This window comes from Ranitomeya variabilis, chromosome 1, assembly GCF_051348905.1.
Source record: "Ranitomeya variabilis isolate aRanVar5 chromosome 1, aRanVar5.hap1, whole genome shotgun sequence".
NCBI classification, from domain to species: Eukaryota; Metazoa; Chordata; class Amphibia; order Anura; family Dendrobatidae; genus Ranitomeya; species Ranitomeya variabilis.
Window position 1 is genome coordinate 462,015,055 of NC_135232.1, and position 18,742 is coordinate 462,033,796.

Consider the following 18,742-nt stretch of genomic DNA (forward strand, 5'->3'; position numbering starts at 1 on the left):
ATAGAGTAGATATATACACATAGAATAGGTATATATCCATATATATATATGTCAGTGAGACACCTATATATGTATATTTATATTTAATGCAGCACAAGATAGCATTAAAGCCGCTAATTCAATTACCAGCTTTTCATTTCTCCTTCCCATACCCGACATGATATGAGACATGGTTTACATACAGTAAACCATCTCATATCCCCCTTTTTTTTGCATATTCTACACTACTGTTAGTAGTGTGTATGTGCAAAATTTCAGCGCTGTAGCTATTAAATTTAAGGGTTAAATCGCGGACAAAATTGGCGTGGGCTCCCGCGCAATTTTCTCCGCCAGAGTGGTAAAGCCAGTGACTGAGGGCAGATATTAATAGCCAGGAGAGGGTCCATGGTTATTGGCCCCCCCGTGGCTAAAAACATCTGCCCCCAGCCACCCCACAAAAGGCACATCTGGAAGATGCGCCTATTCTGGCACTTGGCCACTCTCTTCCCACTCCCTGTAGCGGTGGGATATGGGGTAATGAAGGGTTAATGCCACCTTGCTATTGTAAGGTGACATTAAGCCAGATTAGTAATGGAGAGGCGTCAATTATGACACCTATCCATTATTAATCCAATTGTCTGAAAGGGTTAAAAAAACACACACACTCATGATTTAAAAGTATTTTAATTAAATAAACACACAGGTTGTTTTAAAATTTTATTGCTCTCTTAATCCATGTGTAGACCCTCGCTTGGCAAAATAATAAACCAACAATATACATACCTTCAGATGTCCTGTCACGTCCCACGAGGTAATCCATCTGAAGGGGTTAAAATATTTTACAAGCAGGAGCCCTGCTAATGCAGCTGTGCTCCGTGCCTGTAAGCCCCGGAGAACGAAGGAAATGTAGGTCAATGACCTATAGTTACCTTCAGTCGCGGTGATGCGCCCCCTGGTGGTTGTCCTCATATGACCTCGAGCGTGGGAAAAAGTTCCCAGGCTGCTGTTCATGTGTGTGTGTATTTTTAACCCTTTCAGACAATTGGATTAATAATGGATAGGTGTCATAATTGACGCCTCTCCATTACTAATCTGGCTTAATGTCACCTTACAATAGCAAGGTGGCATTAACCCTTCATTACCCCATATCCCACCGCTACACGGGAGTGGGAAGAGAGTGGCCAAGTGCCAGAATAGGCGCATCTTCCAGATGTGCCTTTTGTGGGGTGGCTGGGGGCAGATGTTTTTAGCCACGGGGGGGCCAATAACCATGGACCCTCTCCTGGCTATTAATATCTGCCCTCAGTCACTGGCTTTACCACTCTGGCGGAGAAAATTGCGCGGGAGCCCACGCCAATTTTTTCCGCGAATTAACCCTTAAATTTAATAGCTACAGCGCCGAAATTTTGCAAATACACACTACTAACATTAGTAGTATGGAATATGCAAAAAAAAGGGGGATATGAGATGGTTTACTGTATGTAAACCATGTCTCATATCCTGTCGGGTTTGTGCAGGAGAAATGAAAAGCCGGCAATTGAATTAGCGGCTTTAATGCTATCTTGCGCTGCATTAAATATAAATATACATATATAGGTGTCTCACTGACATATATATATATGGATATATACCTATTCTATGTGTATATATCTATTCTATTCTAACATGTCAGTGTGATTTTACTGTACACAGCACTGATTTGCCGGCTTTTCAAAGGACTCCAGTGCGTAAAAATCGGACAGAACTCGCATGGTGCGAGTGCTGCGCGATTTTTTTCTCGCACCCATTGACTTGCATTGGCGAGTCTCGTCCGAGAATCGCAGCAATACGCAGCATGCTGCGATTTTTTTCTCAGTCCGATTTCTGCTGAGAAAAAAATCGCAAATGAAAAGACACCTATTGAATAACATTGGTCCGAGTGCAATCCGATTTTTTATCGGATTGCACTCGTCCGTTTTCCTCGCCAGTGGAAATGAGCCCTTAGCAGCTCTCCTCTACACTGCTGCAATAGCATGTTGCTTCCATTTGGCCTTATCCGGCATGGCTGGAATTTAACCCTGCTGTGTCCTGGAGAGATTAAGTTCCTTGGCGTATCGTGTGCCAGTGCACTCTATATTAGGCAGCTCCTCCCACCGTTATTTGCCAGATCATTCGTATGTAGCACCTAGTTTATGCATTCCACATGTATCGAACCTGTACTGCCTGGCCTGACCTTGGATCGTCTGACCATGTCTTTGTCCTTCTGTACTTTTTCCTCGCAGCTCTGACCCTCCTGTCAGCTGCTGTGTTCCCAGAGACTGCCCTGGAGTGGTACCTGGTGTATACCGGCAGCCCAGTCTATTCTTACCATCAAAGGATGTAGTATATACCCTTTAGTCGCTCAGTTACACCCCTCCAGGGTAAGCCTGGCCTGTGGTGCAGTGGGTCCACACCCATCAGCGTTACAGGGTATTGGAGGAGTTGTCTTCCAGTAGTCAGCAACTCTCTTGTCCTTAGAGTATTAGGGAAAGTTCACACAGGACTTTTTTGCTGCGTATTTTTGCTGCGTTTTTTTATGCTAATTTAGGTGCGTTTTTTTGGTGCGTATTTGGTGCGTTTTTTGGGTAAGTTCACACAGGACTTTTTTGCTGCGTATTTTTGCTGCGTATTTTTGCTGCGTTTTTTATGCCAATTTTCAGCTGCTTATAATAGATGCTTTTTTGTGCAGTTTTGGTGCGTTTTTTTTGTCTATTTGTGCATGATAATAAAGTTGAGTGACCCCAGTGGAGCTTAGCATCGCCTTCATCCCAGCGGGGGAACAATTTACGGCGAATTACATGCCATGCATCAGCCTTTTTTTGACGATCACTGTAGTTTGGGCAAGCTACATCCCAAATTACAGGCATTGCTTCCACCTTGGAAAAATAAATGAAAAAGTAATTACCAAATGCAAGATGAAATGAAGCCAACATTCATGACAAGGAAGATACAAACATACACATGCAGAACACATGAACATGTACATAACTGCACATGAGCATCGCAAAGTGTACCATTGCAAACAATCGGATAGATAGATATATCACAAATTAAAAAAAATATTACCTCCATGATCAGTTGGAAAACATTAATGCTCATCCTCCTATACCACGACATTGCTAACACCTCACTACCAGAAACTCCCTCACAATAGATCACAATCAGGACACCTCACAATGGCTCTTCACACCTCACAATGGCTCACAATGGCTCTTCACACCTCACTACCAGGAACTCCCTCACAATAGATCACAATCAGGACACCTCACAATGGCTCTTCACACCTCACAATGGCTCACAATGGCTCTTCACACCTCACTACCAGAAACTCCCTCACAATAGATCACAATCAGGACACCTCACAATGGCTCTTCACACCTCACAATGGCTCACAATGGCTCTTCACACCTCACAATGGCTCACAATGGCTCTTCACACCTCACTACCAGGAACTCCCTCACAATAGATCACAATCAGGACACCTCACAATGGCTCTTCACACCTCACAATGGCTCACAATGGCTCTTCACACCTCACTACCAGAAACTCCCTCACAATAGATCACAATCAGGACACCTCACAATGGCTCTTCACACCTCACAATGGCTCTTCACACCTCACTACCAGGAACTCCCTCACAATAGATCACAATCAGGACACCTCACAATGGCTCTTCACACCTTACAATGGCTCACAATGGCTCTTCACACCTCACTACCAGAAACTCCCTCACAATAGATCACAATCAGGACACCTCACAATGGCTCTTCACACCTCACAGTGGCTCACAATGGCTCTTCACACCTCACTAACCACACCCCTAAGCTCTTGGCTGTGAGATCACTTCCTGCTGGCCATGATTTTTCTGCACAAAAAACGCAGCAAATAATGCTACATGCATTTTTGCAGCGTTTTTTCCATCACTCATTCAAGTCAATGGGTGAAAAAACGCTGCAAAAACGCAGCAAAAACGCTGAAAGAAGTGACATGCCCTATGTCCAAAAAACGCAGCAAAGCACAAAATACTGATCAAACAAAAACCCAATGTGTGTGCATGAGATTTCTGGAATCTCATAGGCTTTGCTGGTACTGTAAAAAGCAGCTGAAAATTAGCATTAAAAAATGCAGCAAAAATACGCAGCAAAAAAGTCCTGTGTGAACGTACCCTTACAGCCAAGCTTCATTTAAAAGGGGTTCTAATGTACATATAACATTACTGGTCTATTGTCAGCATAGGTCATCAATGTTAACTGTTGGGCATTCTATCTCTAGCACTGGCAATCCCCAAATGAGACTAGGTAACCACACATTTTAAGACCTCTCCACAGGTGTTTAGATGTGGACTCATTGCCGATCACTTCAGAACTCTCCAGCATTTTGTTTCCATACAATTACGAGTGCTTCTCAAAGTATGTTTGGTGTCTTTTGTCCTGCTGGAAGACACATGACCTAGGATGCAAATCTAGATTTCTGACATTGGGCATTACATTGCAACCCAAAATCCTTTGATAATCTTCAGATTTCATGATGCCTTGGACACAGTCAAGGCACTCCGTGCCCGAGGCAGCAAAGCAACCTCAGAAAATCTTTGAACATCCACCACTGTTCTTTCCTGCGTAGGCCTCATTCCGTTTTTGGTAAACAGTGGAATGATGTGATTTACCTTAAATCTCAATCTTGGCTCATTTGTCCACAAGTTACTTTCCCAGAATGATTTTGACTTACTCACGAAAATTTTGGCAAGCTACAGTCTAGCTTTTTTATATCTCTGTGTCAGCAATGGGGTTCTCCTGGGTCTCCTACCATAGCATTTCATTCAAATGCCCATGGATAGATAACAATGACACTGATGCACACTGAGCATACAGGATAGCTTGAATTTTTTTGGAACTTGATTGGGGCAGCTTATCCACTTTCAGGACTATCCTGTGGTGCAACGTTTCATCAATTTTCCTCTGCCATCCACGTCCAGGGAGATTAGCTACAGTGCCATGTGTTGTAAACTTCTTGATTATGTTGCGCACTGTGGACAAAGAAACATCAAGATCTCTTGAGATGGACTTGTAACTTTGAGATTGTTTATATTGTTCAACAATTTTGGTTATCAAGTCTTCAGACAGTTCTCTTCTCCTCTTTCTGTTCTCTATGCTAAGTGTGGCGCACACAGACACACAATGCAAATATTGAGTCACTTTCTCACCTTTTAATCTAGTTTCAGGTGTGATTTTCATGATTTTCATATTGCTCACACCTCTTACTTGCCACAGGTGAGTTTGAACGAGCATCAACAAAGTTGCCCCAAAAACCCGAAATCGCAGAGCAGGTCCAGATCAGTTCTTGACCTCCTTACTGGCTATTTACCAGTGTGAAAAGCACATGCTGGAAAGAACACATCTCCCATCTGGCACCATACCCCTCACTTTATCCTGGTATATATACATGTATATTATATACATTTATATACAGTATTTTATTATTTTTTATTTTAATATTCTAATATGGCATCAATATGCATTTTTGATATCACTTTTGCACCTTGAATATTTTTCATCTCTTGCTTCCTTTTATCTGCTATAATTAAATAATTAAAGTACCGGTAGTTTTATTTTTATCAAGAGTCAGTTTTGGAAAAACATTCATTTTTGAGGATTTTTTAATTTCTGAAAAATCTATCAGTCAAATATTGCTTTACATCACGAAGATGAAAAGTAAAAGAAAAATAATTGGCTCCCAACATTTTCTTCAGCAGCATGAGTGTGCATTTTTTAATTACTAGTGGGACCTGTTCTGCTCATATCAATTAAGCCTGCCAAAAATAAATCCCCCTTGTCTTAAAGGGAAAAAATGAAAAGTGAAAGGAGAAATACAAACAATCCACATCCTGTATATAGTTTTCTTCCAAAATCACAGTTGTTATAACATGCCACATTACCTTAATATTACTGACAGTTTTTGATTATCTCATGACCATGTTTCTCATCACTGAGTGGACACTGACAGCTTGATAGAGATAGATAGATAGATAGATAGATAGATAGATAGATAGATAGATAGATAGATAGATAGATAGATAGATAGATAGATAGATACAGTCATGGCCAAAAGTATTGACACCCCTGCAATTTTGTCAGATAATACTCAGTTTCTTCCTGAAAATGATTGCAAACACAAATTCTTTGGTATTATTATCTTCATTTAATTTGTCTTAAATGAAAAAAACACAAAAGAGAATGAAGCAAAAAGCAAAACATTGATCATTTCACACAAAACTCCAAAAATGGGCCAGACAAAAGTATTGGCACCCTCAGCCTAATACTTGGTTGCACAACCTTTAGCCAAAATAACTGCGACCAACCGCTTCCGGTAACCATCAATGAGTTTCTTACAATGCTCTGCTGGAATTTTAGACCATTCTTCTTTGGCAAACTGCTCCAGGTCCCTGATATTTGAAGGGTGCCTTCTCCAAACTGCCATTTTTAGATCTCTCCACAGGTGTTCTATGGGATTCAGGTCTGGACTCATTGCTGGCCACCTTAGAATTCTCCAGTGCTTTCTCTCAAACCATTTTCTAGTGCTTTTTGAAGTGTGTTTTGGGTGATTGTCCTGCTGGAAGACCCATGACCTCTGAGGGAGACTCAGCTTTCTCACACTGGGCCCTACATTATGCTGCAAAATTTGTTGGTAGCCTTCAGACTACATAATGCCATGCACACGGTCAAGCAGTCCAGTGCCAGAGGCAGCAAAGCAACCCCAAAACATCAGGGAACCTCCGCCATGTTTGACTGTAGGTACCGTGTTCTTTTCTTTGAATACCTCTTTTGTTCTCCTGTAAAATCTATGTTGATGCCTTTGCCCAAAAAGCTCTACTTTTGTCTCATCTGACCAGAGAACATTCTTCCAAAACGTTTTAGGCTTTTTCAGGTAAGCTTTGGCAAACTCCAGCCTGGCTTTTTTATGTCTCGGGGTAAGAAGTGGGGTCCTCCTGGGTCTCCTACCATACAGTCCCTTTTCATTCAGACGCCGACGGATAGTACGAGTTGACACTGTTGTACCCTCGGACTGCAGGGCAGCTTGAACTTGTTTGGATGTTAGTCGAGGTTCTTTATCCAACATCCACACAATCTTGCATTGAAATCTCTTGTCAATTTTTCTTTTCCGTCCACATCTAGGGAGGTTAGCCACAGTGCCATGGGCTTTAAACTTCTTGATGACACTGCGCACGGTAGACACAGGAACATTCAGGTCTTTGGAGATGGACTTGTAGCCTTGAGATTGCTCATGCTTCCTCACAATTTGGTTTCTCAAGTCCTCAGACAGTTCTTTGGCCTTCTTTCTTTTCTTGCTCAACATGGTACACACAAGGACACAGGACAGAGGATGAGTCAACTTTAATCCATGTCAACTGGCTGCAAGTGTGATTTAGTTATTGCCAACACCTGTTAGGTGCCACAGGTAAGTTACAGGTGCTGTTAATTACACAAATTAGAGAAGCATCACATGATTTTTCGAACAGTGCCAATACTTTTGTCCACCCCTTTTTTTACGTTTGTTGTGGAATTATATCCAATTTGTCTTTAGGACAATTTTTGTGTTTTTCCATTTAAGACAAATTAAATGAAGATAATAATACCAAAGAATTTGTGTTTGCAATCATTTTCAGGAAGAAACTGAGTATTATCTGACAGAATTGCACGGGTGTCAATACCTTTGGCCATGACTGTAGATATGAGATAGCTAAATACTAGATAGATGTCCCGTTCCCGGACTGCCCCCGCTGCCTGGATGCCGCGCGCAACTCATAGCAAACCACTAAGGGAGCGCACGCGCACTCCCGGTCTCTTAATGAGACAGCACGCTATTTCCTAATTATGTGTCAGCGAATGGCTGAGTGTCTCTTACTACTTCAGGCACCTCTGCCCTTAGGGAGGTGCCTGAGCAACAAGTGTTTCCTGTTGCTAGTTTTAATGTTTCCTGTGCCTGCGTGTTTGCTCTGCCTGCATCTCTCTAACACTGTTTCCTCAGTGTGTCCACCTTGCTTCCACGCTTCCTGAAACTACACCTGCTTCCCACTTGTGCTGCTTGTCACCTGCCTGGTTCTTCGCTACTTGGAGCACCTGCCTTCCCGCAAGTCCGGCCGAGTCAGCTACCACATACCCGGGGCCTAACTGGAGGCAGCACCTTGCGTCTCCTGGGCTTCCATTCTGGCCCTGTTTGAGGGGTCTTACTATGGGAGTCTGGGGCTCACTTAGTCACACCCCTTCAGAGCCCTTCTGGTAGTGGCCCAGTGGTTCCACTATAAGTTCAATAAACGAATGTGCACTTCACCATCTGTGACTCCATTTCCATTCATTACAGGTTGCTCAGGCCATGGAACCCGCTGGCTCAAAACCACCTTCGGCCGCAGAGTTATCAGGAAGTCATCCGCCTGAGAGATCAGCAGGAGAAGATCATGAGGTATCTACGGAACTTGTCTACCCGCCTGGATTCTGCAGTATCTACAGTTCCTCCCACCTCTGCTCCGGCTGTGACCACCTCAGCTGCTGGCTTCCAGACACCCGGCTTCGACTCTGGTAAAGGACCTCACCTCGCGGCCCCCACCTGGTTCGACGGTGATCCAGCACAGTGACGGAGTTCATTAATCAGTGCACGCTGCACTTTGAACAGTTGGGCCTATTGTTTGCATCCGATTGGGCTTAGGTAGCCTTTGTGATGTCTCACTTCACAGGTGAGGCTCTCGCCTGGCTGAACCCTTTGTGGGAGAGAGGGGTTCTGCTAGTTAACGATCTCCAGTCCTTCTTCGAGGCCTTCTGCAGGACCTTCAATGAACCAGGTTGTACTACTTCTAGAGCTTCTTCTCTCCTCTTTTTTTGCTAGTAGGATCTCACAGTAGCTCAGTACGCTGTTGAGTTCCACACCCTTTCCTCCAAGCTGTCCTGGATTGACGAGGCGTTGGTGGCCAATTTCTGGGAGGGTCTGTCTGGTAGAATCAAGGAAGAACTGGCAGGCCGGGATGTTCCTGCTTCCTTGGATGACCTGGTATCCTTGGCGACTCGGATTGATCTCCGGTTTCAAGAATGCGCCTGGAAGACTAAGTGGGAGAAGAGACTTTTTTGCCAGGTTTCCAGTCCCAAGAGGTTGGTGGTTCCTCATTACTCTGCTTCTTCGTCTGAGCCTATGCAGGTAGACAAAGTGAGTCTGGTCAAGCAGTGCCAGGAGGAGTGCCACTCGCAGGGAAGATGTTTTTACTACGGCAGTTCTGAAAAATCCTGAGCCTACGGTCTGTAGGAGAGGCTTCCCTATGTGAAGATTGTTCCTCTCTTTCTCTGCCGATCACTGTGTTGCTGTCATTTGGCACTGTCAATTTTTACGAGTCAGGTTACCTGGATTCCGAGTCCGCCGGGAATTTTATTCAACAAGCCATGGTGGACTGATACTGGATTCTTGTCCAACACCTCCAGAACCCTGTACGGGTGACCACCGTTTATGGCGAAGCCATGACTAAGCCCATTCGTTTCCAGACTGTTCTAGGTGAACTTTCGGTAGGTTTGACTCACTCAGAAAGAATCTTTTTTCATGTGTTGCCTGGCTTGTATCACCCCTTGCTCCTAGGTTTATCCTGGCTTCGAGTGCACGAGCCTGTGTTGAACTGGAGGACTGGTGAAATCCTGTGCTGGGGAGATTGCTTCTTCAATAGATGTCTGGCTACCGTCCATCCAGTCTGCCATCCTGTGGCACCATCTGCCCTGCAGGGTTTACCATCTTCTTACTGGTCCTTTGCCAATGTCTTCGATAAGAAGGAGGCAGAGACATTGCCATCCCACAGGTCGTATGACTGCCCCATTGACCTGCTCCCTGGGTCGTCTCCTCCTCGGGGACGAATCTATCCTTTATCTCAGGTGGAGACTCAAGCCACATCAGAGTACATCAAGGAGAACCTGGCTAGAGGATTCATCCAGAAGTCCTCTTCTCTGGCTGGCGCAGGTTTCTTTTTCGTCAAGAAGAAGGATGGATCTTTACGGCCGTGCATTGACTATAGAGGTTTAAACTGATCACTGTGAAAAATCGGTACCCGTTGCCACTTATTTCGGAGTTGTTTGATCATCTCAGAGGGGCCAAGATCTTCACCAGATTGGATCTTAGAGGGCTATACAACCAGATTCGCATATGCCAGGGAGACTAGTGGAAGACAGCCTTCAATACTATGAGTATCAGATTATGCCGTTCAGGCTCAGCAACTCTCCTGCAGTGTTTCAAGAGTTTGTGAACAACATTTTTAGGGATCTGCTGTATTCTTGTGTGGTTGTCTACCTGAATGAAATCCTGATCTACTCTCTTGACTTGGCTACACATCGGAGGAATGTGAGTCAGGTTCTGCAGAGATTCAGGGAGAACAGGCTGTACGCCAAGTTTGAGAAGTGTGTCTTCAAGCTATCCTCTCTGCCTTTTCTAGGCTGCATTGTCTCGTCAAGTGGTCTGAAGATGGATCCTGAGAAGTTAGCCTCTATTCTCAAATGGCCTTGCCCGACTGGGCTTAAGGCAATACAAGGGTTCCTTGGGTTCGCTAACTATTATCGTCAATACATCCCACATTTCTCATCTCGCGTGGCTTCCATCTCTGCTCTGACCTGAAAAGGCGTCAATTCCAAAGTTTGGTCTCATGAAGCAGAGGAAGCGTTTACCTCTCTAAAGAAAGCCTTCTCCTCTGCACCAGTGCTCCATTGGCCAATTGCTGATAAACAGTTCTTCCTCGAGGTGGATGCCTCCTCCATAGGCGTCGGAGCATTTCTTACCCAGAAGTCTTCCTCTGGGCGAATGGTTTCTTGTGGCTTCTTCTTCTTCTTTTTTTCCGCTTTCAAAATAAACTATTCCATCGGCGACCGGAATTTACTGGCCATCAAGCAGGCTGTACAAGAGTGGTGTCATCTACTCAAGGGAGCAGTTCACAGGTCATGTTCACCGACCATAAGAATCTCGCTTATCTTCAGTCTGCACAGAGGCTGAATCAACACGAGGCCAGGTGGTCTCTGTTTTTTGCTCATTTTAATTTTGTTCTGCATTTTCATCCTGCTAGCAAGAACATCAAGGCCAACGCTCTCTTCAGGTCCTTTCTGCCTCCCGACTTGGAAGAGGAAACTCAACACATCATCGAGCCCCTGGAATGGTGACAGTGGCCTCTGTTAATCTGTCTCGGATTCCTCCCGGTAAGACTCCGGTATTTAGCTCAGACAGGAGACGAGTTCTTTGGTGGGGTTAGTTTTCTAAATTATCCGGTCACGCTGGGCAGAGGAAGACTTCACAACTGATTTACCATTTTTTTGGTGGCCTACCATGCGGAAGGACATATTGGAGTATGTATCGGCTTGCCCGTCCTGTGCCCGAAACAAAACTGCGAAGCATCTTCCGTCTGGACATCTTCTGCCACTTTCCTTCAGTTCCCTGCATCACATTGCTATGGACTTTATTACAGATCTCCCCGTCTCTTCTGGCTGCTCCATTGTATGAGATGTGGTGGACCGCTTTTCGAAGACAGCTCACTTTACCGCTCTGTTTGGTCTTCCGTCTGCTCCTGAGCTTGCCGACTACTTCGTTCAAAATGTTTTTTGTCTCCTTCGGTTTCCTCTCCACATTTTGTCCAACAGGGATGTCCATTTCACTTTGAAGTTTTGGAGGGCGATGTGTAAAACAATGAATGTGGAGCTGGATTTCTCTTCTGCTTATCATCCTCGGTCCAATGGTCAGGTGGAAAGGATCAATCAGATCGTGTCCGGGTTCCTGCATCCTGTCTCCTAAAACAATCACGTAAGTGAGTCTTCTACTAAGTCTCCTATCCAGATTGTGTTTGGACTTCAACCTGGTATCCTGCTTCCTATCCCAGGGTCTTTGGGCATTCCGGCTGCTGACACCACAACGGAGAGTTTTCTAAAGTGTGGAGAGACACCAAGACCTCTTTAGAACAAGCATCACAGCACATGAAGAAGCATGCCTATAAGAGACGCCTGAATGCTCCAACCTTTCAGCCTGGGGATAAAGTGTGGCTCTCATCCAAGCACATCTGTCTGAAGATGCCTTCCTACAAATTGGGGCCTCACTTCATCGGGCATTTGAGGTCTTAAAACAAATTAATGCTGTCTCTTATAAGTTGAAGTTGCCTGCGTCTTTGCGTGAGCCTAACTCTTTTCATGTTCCTTCCTCAAACCGGTAATTTTGAGTTCTTTCTTTAACCCCTTAAGCCCCAAGGGTGGTTTGCACGTTAATGACCGGGCCAATTTTTACAATTCTGACCACTGTCCCTTTATGAGGTTATAACTCTGGAACGCTTCAACGGATCCCGGAGATTCTGACACTGTTTTCTCGAGACATATTGGGCTTCATGATTTTGGTAAAATTTCTTTGATATTACCTGCGTTTATTTGGGAAAAAAAGGGAAATTTAGCAAAAATTTTGAAAATTTCGCAATTTTCCAACTTTGAATTTTTATGCCCTTAAATCACAGAGATATATCACACAAAATACTTAATAAGTAACATTTCCCACATGTCTACTTTACATCAGCACAATTTTGGAAGCAAATTTTTTTTTGTTAGGGAGTTATAAGGGTTAAAAGTTGGCCATCAATTTCTCATTTTTACAACACCATTTTTCTTGGGGACCACATCACATTTGAAGTCATTTTGAGAGGTCTATATGATAGAAAATAACCAAGTGTGACACCATTCTAAAAACTGCACCCCTCAAGGTGCTCAAAACAACATTAAAGAAGTTTATTAACCCTTCAGGTGTTTCACAGGAATTTTTGGAATGTTTAAAAAAAAAATGAACATTTAACTTTTCTTCACCAAAAATTTACTTCAGCTCCAACTTGTTTTATTTTACCAAGGGGAACAGGAAAAATTGGACCCCAAAAGTTGTTGTACAATTTGTCTGATACCCCATGTGGGGGTACACCACTGTTTGGGCGCATGACAGAGCTCGGAAGGGAAGGAGCGCCATTTGACTTTTCAATGCAAAATTGACTGGAATTAAGATGGGACGCCATGTTGCGTTTGGAGAGCCCCTGATGTGCTTAAACATTGAAACCCCCCACAAGTGACACCATTTTGGAAAGTAGACCCCCTAGGGAACTTATCTAGATGTGTGGTGAGCACTTTGACCAACCAAGTGCTTCACAGAAGTTTATAATGCAGAGCTGTAAAAATAAAAAATCATATTTTTCACAAAAATGATTTTTTGCCCCCAATTTTTTATTTTCCCAAGGGTAAGAGAAGAAATTGGACCCCAAAACTTGTTGTGCAATTTGTCCTGAGTATGATGATAACCCATATGTGGGGGGTAATCCACTGTTTAGGCGCATGGTAGAGCTCAGAAGGGAAGGAGCGCCTTTTGACTTTTCAATGCAAAATTGACTGGAATTGAAATGGGATGCCATGTTGCGTTTGGAGAGCAACTGATGTGCCTAAACATTGAAACCCCCCACAAGTGACACCATTTTGGAAAATAGACCCCCTAAGGAACTTATGTAGATGTGTGGTGAGCACTCTGACCCATCAAGTGCTTCACAGAAGTTTATAATGTAGATCCGTAAAAATAAAAAATAAATTTTTTTCACAAAAATACATTTTTGCCCCCAATTTTTTATTTTCCCAAGGGTACTAGAATAAATTGTACCCTAAAAGTTGTTGTCCAATTTGTCCTGAGTACACCGATACTCCATATGTGGGGGGAACCACCGTTTGGGCACATGGCAGAGCTCGAAAGGGAAGGAGCGCCATTTTAATGCAGACTTAGATGGATTGGTCTGCAGACGTCACATTGCATTTGCAGAGCCCCTGATGTACCTAAACAGTAGAAACCCCCCCACAAGTGACCCCATATTGGAAGCTAGACCCCCAAGGAACTTATCTAGATGTGTTGTGAGAACTTTTAACCCCAAGTGTTTCACTACAGTTTATAATGCAGAGCCGTGAAAATAAAAAATATTTTTTTTCCCACAAAATGTTTTTTTGCCCCCCAAATTTTTGTTTTTCCAAGGGTAACAAGAGAAATTGGACCACAAAAGTTGTTGTCCAATTTGTCCTGAGTACACTGATACCCCATATGTTGGGGTAAACCCCTGTTTGGGCACACGGGAGAGCTCAGAAGGGAAGGAGCACTGTCTTACTTTTTCAACGCAGAATTGGCTGGAATTGAGATTGGATGCCATGTCGCGTTTGGAGAGCCCTGATGTGCCTAAACAGTGGAAACCCCCAATTGTAACTGAAACCCTAACCCAAACACACCCCTAACCCTAATCCCAGCAACACCCCTAACCCCAACCACACCCCTAACGCCAACACACCCCTAAACTTAATCCCAACCCTAACCACACCCCTAACTCCAACACACCCCTAACCCTAATCCCAACCATAACCCTAACCACAACCCTAACCCTGACACACCCCTAACCCTAATCCCAACCGTAAATGTAATCCAAACCCTAACCCTAACTTTAGCCCCAACCTTAACTTTAGTCCCAACCCTAACCATAACTTTAGCACCAACCGTAACTGTAGCCCTAACCCTAACTTTAGCCCCAATCCTAACCCTAACTTTAGCCCCAACCCTAACCCTAACTTTAGCCCCAGCCCTAACCCTAACTTTAGCCCCAACCCTAAAGGCCCCATCTCACTTAGCGAGATCGCTAGCGAGATCGCTGCTGAGTCACAAGTTTTGTGACGCAACAGCGACCTCAGTAGCGATCTCGCTATGTGTGACACGTAGCAGCGACCAGACCCCTGCTGTGAGATCGCTGGTCGTGTCGGAATGGCCTGGGCCGTTTTTTGATCGTTGAGGTCCCGCTGGGTAGCACACATTGCTGTGTTTGACACCTTAACAACGACCTCGTTGACGACTCAGACACTGAATCGTCATAATAGCTCCCATGTGACATCGTTGTACAGGTCGCTACAGGTCGCTGGTGAGATGTCAAACAGTGAGATCGCAGCAGCGATCGCTGGGAAGATCTCACTGTTTGACATCTCACCAGTGACCACATAGCGACGCAGCAACGATCCCTGACAGGTCGTATCGTTGTCGGGATCGCTTTAGCGTCGGTAAGTGAGACGGGGCCTTAACTGTAGCCCTAACCCTAGCCCTAACCCTAGCCCTAACACTAGCCCTAACACTAGCCCTAACCCTAGCCCGAACCCTAGCCCGAACCCTAGCCCTAACGGGAAAATGGAAATACATAATTTTTTTTTATTTTATTATTTTTCTTTAACTAAGGGGGTCATGAAGGGGGGTTTGACTTACTTTTATAGCCTTTTTTAGTGGATTTTTATGATTGGCAGCTGTCACACACTAAAAGACACTTTTAATTGCAAAAAATAGTTTTTGCATCTCCACATTTTGAGAGCTATATTTTTTCCATATTTTGGTCCACAGAGTCATGTTAGGTCTTGTTTTTTGTGGGACGAGTTGTAGTTTTTAATGGCAGCATTTTCGGGCAAGTGACGTTTTTTGATCGCTTTTTATTTCGATTTTTGTGAGGCAGAATGACCAAAAAACAGCTATTCATGAATTTCTTTTTTTTGGGGGGGGGGTTATACCATTCCATGTTTGGTAAAATTGATAAAGCAGTTTTATTCTTCGGCTCAGTACGATTGCAGTAATACCTCATTTATTTTTTTTATGTTTTGTCGCTTTTATACAATAAAAAAGGTGAGCACATCGCCTTGTACCGAGGGTCTCAGGGAAGCCCGCAAGGAGCCCCCTTCCTGCGCGATGCTTCCCTATAACCTTCGGAATGCTGCGATCATGTTTGATCGCAGTGTTCCGGGGGTTAATGTGCGAGGAGCGGTCCGTGACTGCTCCTGGCACATAGCTTACTATCGCAGCTGACATCCGGCACGGACACCCCCAGTGAGTGCGGCTGATTGCATATAACGTACTATCCCGTCACTGGGAATTAAGTCCCAGGTCACCTCGATGGGATAGTACGTCATATGGGATTAAGGGGTTAAGGACCCAGGCACTATTCTTGATCCCGTCAGTGAGGATGATGTATTTGAGGTAGAAAATATTTTGGCCACAAAAAGGGTAAGGGGAAATACCCTCTTTTTGGTGAATTGGAAGGGCTTCGGTCCTGAGGAGAGGTTGTGGGAGCCCAAAGGAAATATCCAGGCCCCTCTCCTACTGGAGAGATTTTTTTGCAGGCTTGAAAAAGAGGGGGCGTAAAGGGGGGTACTGTAGCACCTCCATCCTGCTCCCGGTCCGCCCATGCTGCCTGGATGCTGCGAGCATCTCGCAGGCCTCCTAGCACACCACTAAGGGCGTGCACACTCCAGATCTCTTAAACAGACAGCGCGCTATTTCCTAATTATGAGTCAGCCAGTGGCTGAGTGTCTCATACTACTTCAGGCACCTCTGCCCTTAAGGAGGTGCCTGAGCAACAAAGTGTTTCCTTTTGCTAGTTTTAAGGTTTCCTGTGCCTGCGTGTTTGCTCTGCCTGCATCTCGCTAACACTGTTCCTCAGTGTGTCCACTTTGCTTCCACACTTTCTGGAACTACGCCTGCTACCCGCCTGTGCCACCTGTCACCTGCCTGGTTCTTCGCTACTTGGCGCACCTATCTGCCCGCAAGTCCAGCCGAGTCAGCTACCACGTACCCGGGGTCTAACTGGAGGTAGGACCTTGAGTCTCCTGGGCTTCCATTCTGGCTCTGTTTGAGGGGTCTTACTACGGGAGTCCAGGGCTCACTTAGTCACGCCCCCCTTCAGAGCCCCCCGGGTAGTGGCCCAGTGGTTCCATTATAAGTTCAATAAATGAATGTGCACTTCACCATCTGTGCCTTTGTTTCCATTCATTTCAAAAGATAGATATGAGATAGATAGATAGATAGATAGATAGATAGATAGATAGATAGATAGATAGATAGATATGAGATAGATATAAAGAAAGTTTTATCTATTTATCTATATCTCTCATATCTATTTATCTATCTTTATCTAAATCTCTCATATCTATCTCATATCTATCTATCATCGCATATCTATCCCATATCTATCTATCTATCTATCTATCTATCTATCTATCTATCTATCTATCGTTTAATAAAAAAACACTCATCTTTCCAGATTATTTGCTAAGGCATAACTTCCTCCCTATTCTGGCTGGGTAACATCAAAATGAGGAGGCATGATTAACCCCTTCACGTCCAAGGTTGTGTCCCTGCATTTGATGCCATCTGCAACACTGAGCCAGCATCTTTCCCTGCACATAACAGCTTTTATCTGATCAGCTGTCATGTGTATCTAACAACCAAGGGTGGATTTGTGATCCACCCATAGCTGTTAACAAATTAAATGCTGCTGTCAATCTCTGACAGCGGCATTTAACATGTGCTGAGCGGAAGTGCGTCAAAAGACCCGCCCATTGACATCCCTGTCATGTGATCGCAGGGCGCTGATGGGTTGTCATGACAGCCAGGGGTCTGCAGGAGACCCCCATGCCAGTCATTGTAGATCTCCTATGAACACCAGCCCTTGCTGAAGCCCTGCTATGTGTAGTACAGGCAATCAAATTAGTGCAGCTTCAAGTCTCCTAAGTGGACTATTGAAGCCAGTAAAAAGTAAAAAAATAAAATAAAATTTAAATATGTAAAAAAAAAACTGCTACCACTGTTATTGCCCTTACCTGCATGGCTTGCAGAGCACACAACACAGCCAGGTGTTTGAAATGGCTCCTCCACTTCCTCCGACCGCATTCTATCTGAGTACAAAGGCTGAAAGCTAATCTCTTCTAATAAATAAACTGAAATAAGTGGGTCTGTGTAAAATCTTTTCTTAGGCCGGCATTACTACAGCATTTTATGGACGTATGAGAGGTGCAAAAACTACGCATTGCAAACGGACCAATGTTTCTCTATGGGGCAGCTCCTATCTGCCGTATATTTCGCAGCTGTATTTTACGTGTGTAGAAAATTGCAGCATGCTGCATTTGTCAGCGTATTGCACACAAAATTTCCGCCAATGAAAGTCTATGGGGCGAGAAAAATACGGATTACACACAGACCATCAGTGTGACTTGCGAGAAATACGCAGCGGTGTTCTATTGAAAAGTCGGCAATTCATTGCGGTGTACAGGATAGAATAGAATAGATCAAATAAATGTCTACACATAGTATATGTCTTTTAGACCCATATATATATATTTAATACAGAGCTAGATAGCATAAAAGCCGGTAATTCAATTGCCGGCTTTTGCTATCTCCTTATCAAACCCGACAGGATATGAGACATGGTTTACATACAGTAAACCATTTTATATCCCTTATTTTTTTACATATTCCTCACTAATAATGTTAGTAGAGTGTGTGTGCAAAATTTGGGGGCTATAGCTGTTAAAATAAAGGGTTAAATCACGGAAAAAACTTGCGTGGGCTCCCACTCAATTTACTCCGCCAGAGTGGGAAAGCCAGTGACTGAGGGCAGATATTAATAGCCTAGAGAGGGACCATGGTTATTGCCCCCCCCGGCTAAAAACATCTGCCCCCAGCCACCCCAGAAAAGAAACATCTGTAAGATGCGCCTATTCTGGCACTTAGCCTCTCTCTTCCCACTCCAGAGTAGTGATGGGATATGGGGTAATAAAGGGTTAATGTTACCATGCTAATGTAAGGTGACATTAAGCCTGGTTAATAATGGAGAGATGTCAACAAGACACCTATCCATTATTAATCCAATAGTAATAAAGGGTTAATAATACACACA